Here is a 4186-nt window from a genome sequence, read left to right as displayed (position 1 = left end):
CAAAGAAAGAAAGAATCCTGGAAGGGAATCTGTAATCTCAGCACCCTCTGAAAAGTCACTGGACACTGCTTTAGTAACTGTCATTAGTAGTGCAATTACTGGCATTGACCAAAAGAGGGCAGTTAAATCCTATAATGAGATAATGAGAGCACCGTGTAGTAAGACATCAGTTGTTTTTTTTTTTTTTTTTTTTGAGACGGAGTCTCGCTCTGTCGCCCGGGCTGGAGTGCAGTGGCCGGATCTCAGCTCACTGCAAGCTCCGCCTCCCGGGTTTACGCCATTCTCCTGCCTCAGCCTCCCGAGTAGCTGGGACTACAGGCGCCCGCCACCTCGCCCGGCTAGTTTTTTGTATTTTTTAGTAGAGACGGGGTTTCACCGTGTTAGCCAGGATGGTCTTGATCTCCTGACCTCGTGATCCGCCCGTCTCAGCCTCCCAAAGTGCTGGGATTACAGGCTTGAGCCACCGCGCCCGGCCGACATCCGTTGTTAAAGTGGTGTCATAAGGAAGAAGAAACAGAGGAAAAGGTCATGAATAGAAAAAAAAAAAAGTTTTTTAAAAAAACATAAAATTATACATATGTCAAGAACAAATAAGATCTTTTGGTCAATCCTAAGTTTCTGTGTACACAAATTATTAGAGAAAAATACTTTTCAATCATTCTATTTGTAAAGTCATCAGAGAAGGAAAACACAGTCTCACTTCCTAGTATTTCACATACGCAATCTAAGCTGGTTTTCTCATTCTATTCTCGGTAAAAGCAGAGAGTAGCCATCAAAAACAACAAATGAGAGAGGGCAAAGAGAATAGATGCGGAGGTAAAGAGATAAGCCTTGGATGTAATAACTAATGTTTTATTTAGCAATCATCTACTTTATACGTGTGACCAACTTATTGAATGAACAGAATTTATATATTACAATCAGGAAAGAGCTTTATTCTCCAACCAGAGCCTCCATACCCTTGGACAACTTATCAGACAAATCATTTAGCTCTTCTAATAAATTCAAGCTACTCTAACAGTCTCATTTGACTATCTGAAAAAGTTTAATCCAGTGTAAATCAAAATATTATTCTTATAACCAATTCATTCTCTGTTTCAATTTTTTTTTGTTGTTTTTTGAGACAGAGTCTCACTTTGTCACCCAGGCTGGAGTACAGTCCACGATCTCTGTTCACTGCAGCCTCCACCTCCTGGTTGCAGAATCAAGCGATTCTCCTATCTCGGCCTCATGAGTAACTGGGATTACAGTTGCCTGTCACCACTCCCGGCTAATTTTTGTTCTCCTCTACATACAGCTCTCACAAACCAGCAGTGGGGAAGAGCTGCTGCCCTCCAGCCTCAAGAGATGCGGAATTCGAAGAAAAGGGAAAAGTCTTGCTCTGGTACTATTGTTATCTGGCCATGATTTTGTGTGGAAGATACCTGGGATGGTTTTTTGATGTGTCAACTTTGCTAGGCAATAGTCCCCTGCTACTCAATCCAACACTAATCTAGATATTTATTGAAGGTATTTTGTAGTTTTTGTTAAAGCCCGTAACCAGTTGATTTTAAGGAAGGGAAAGTATCCTAGATGATCTAGGTGAAATTGGTTCAATATCAGTTGAAAGGTCTTAAGAGTGGAATTAAGGCTTCCCTGATAAAGATGAATTTCTACCTATAGACAGCAGCGTCAGCAGCTTCGGCTTCTGCTAGAGAGTCCCAGTCTGCCCTTCCTGGCAGCCTGCCTTATGAATTTTGGAATTGCCCAGCCGTGAGCCAATTCCTTGCAGGGTCTTGCTCTGTTGCCCAGGCTGGAGTGCTGTGGCACAATCACAGCTTATTGCCATCTTGAACTCCTGAGCTCAAGCGAGTCTCCAGCCTCAGCCTCCTGAATAGGTAGGACTATAGGCAAGCACCACCACACCCAGCCAATTTTTTATTTCTTTAAGGACTGGGGAGTCCCACTATGCTGCCCAGGCTGGTCTCAAACTCCTGGCCTCAAGCAAGCCTCCTGTCTTGGCCTCCCAAAGCACTGGGATGACAAGCATGAGCCACTGCTGTACATCATTTAACACAGCCAGGTCTCACTGAATTACAGGGATATGTTCTGATAAATGTAACCCTAAACAACGTTGTTTTGTGCAAAGGTCATAGATTGTATTTACACAAACCTAGATCGGATATCCTACTCCACACCTGGGCTGTGAGGTATAGCCAATTGCTCCTAGGCGGCAAACCTGGACTGGATGTTACTGTAGGCAATTGTAACAAAATGGCACATATTTGTGTATCTAAATGTATCTAAACATAGAAAAGGTACCATCAAAATACAATATAAAATATTTATGGTACACCACGATAGGGCTCGTACCATGAACGGGGTTTGCAGGACTGGAAGTTGCTCTGGGTGAATCAGGGAGTGGTGAGTGAATGTGAAAGGCTAGGACATTATTGTACATTACTGTAGATTTTATACACACTGTAATACTCAAGCTACACTAAATTCATTTAAAAAAATTTTTTTCTACAGTTTTCATAAAGGTTTATTTCATGATTGGTGGGTAGTGCATTTAACAGTTAAATATACTTAAATAATGTATAGGTGGCTGCATGGTTGCAGCATATTGCTAACTAGATACATAACCAATTCAACTAGAAACCAGCTAACGAGTAGCTGTTTAAATATTCTAAATATAGCTCTTGTTTATATCCTTTGTTTTGATCACCTTCTTTGTGGGGAGAGTCTGCTGGTCATAATGAAAATGTATTAAAGCCAAATCTTCTGATATCCATTGCCATTTCTTTCAACTGGATTAAGTCTCCAACTCCAGGACAAACCCAGGTGTTTGGCCTCCTGCATTACTGTGCTTTTTATCTAGCAGAGCAGGAAGTGCAAGCTTCACAGCAGGCCTCAGAGTCTGAGTGTAAATGAATTCTCTTTCTTTCCACTCGGATTAAACTTAGAGTTGTTGACTTTTGCAAAAACAGAAGCAGTGAAATGCAACCGATATTTAGTGTCGATGGCAAAATGAGTACAGTTGGTACTTGATGTCCAAGCAAAGTTTACTGAAGTGTCAAGATTGTCACATACCTTCTGATAAACTGAGCCTCCAAATTCTGTCCCATTATTGTCATTAGTGTGAAGCTCAAAGTCCCCCATCCAGTAGCCCACCGCAGACTTATTCCTTGTCAGCTTTGACTTGGCACTGTCAGTGGTCATCCGGTACCCAGCAAGCCAGCCCTCGTAATCAAAGACGGCTGAAGCATAGATTGCAGATCCAGCAAAATCAAAATTCACATCACAAGCAAGGTTTCTGCACTCCCTCTTGCAAGAGGACTTGATTTTACCACTTTTGTTTCCTGTAATTGCTAAGAAGGTGGTATCAAATATTAGTTTCAAACCTTGACAAACCTGGTCCAATTGTGATTTCTGTTCCCAGAGTAGTATCAGCGTCTCATTTTTCTGGGAAAGTCTCATCATACTCACACCGTTTATATTTGGTCTCCAAGACCCCAAAACCTTTTCCAGTGTCTGTATTAAATGAACCAGATGTTGAGAATCCCACAGCACTTCATGACTTTGTTCTCATATCCAGTTTTACCAACCCCAAACCAAATCCTTTGTTAAAAACATCTCTGGCAGCTTTACCAAGGTTAATATATGATGAAGAAATATACACTGGCCACATGCAGGTCTGCCCGTAGGTCGCCATGGTGAGGCCACAGTAAGAGGTGTTCTGGTGGTCTCCTAAGGAGGGCCACGGCCACCAGTCCACTCTCAGCTGAGGCTGCCCAGCCGGCTCACAGTCAGGCCGCACCTGCCATGAAGTGAAGTCTCTTTCTTCAGTAGTAAATTAACCTTAGCTTATTCTAATATTTTTTACTTAATAAACTTTTTCCTTTTTTTGTTAACTTTTATTTTAGGTTCAGTGGGTACATGTGCAGCTTTGTTAGTTACATGGGTAAATTGCATGTTGCCGGGGTTTCGTGTACAAATGATTTCGTTACCCAGGTATGAACACAGTACCCAACAGGCAGTTTTTCCATCCTCACTCTCTCCCAACCTCCACTCTCAAGTAGGCCTCAGTGTCTTTTGTTCCACTCTGCCTCCCTGTATACCCAATGTTTAGCTCCCACTTATAAGTGAGAACACGTGGTATTTGGTTCTCTGTTCCTACATCAGTTTGCTTAGGATAATGGCCTCC

The 4186-nt window shown here is 42.1% G+C and overlaps 1 pseudogene; it reads right to left on the bottom strand.

Annotated features, from left to right (window-relative positions):
- Positions 1-2668: 2668 nt before the first annotated feature.
- On the bottom strand, positions 2669-3781 carry LOC117090914 (annotated as a pseudogene).
- Positions 3782-4186: the final 405 nt, after the last annotated feature.

This window comes from Trachypithecus francoisi, unplaced genomic scaffold (genome assembly GCF_009764315.1).
Source record: "Trachypithecus francoisi isolate TF-2019V2 unplaced genomic scaffold, Tfra_2.0 Lachesis_group11, whole genome shotgun sequence".
Classification (NCBI taxonomy): domain Eukaryota; kingdom Metazoa; phylum Chordata; class Mammalia; order Primates; family Cercopithecidae; genus Trachypithecus; species Trachypithecus francoisi.
Note: the sequence above shows the minus strand (reverse complement) of the source record. Positions and strands in the feature narration are given on the sequence as shown.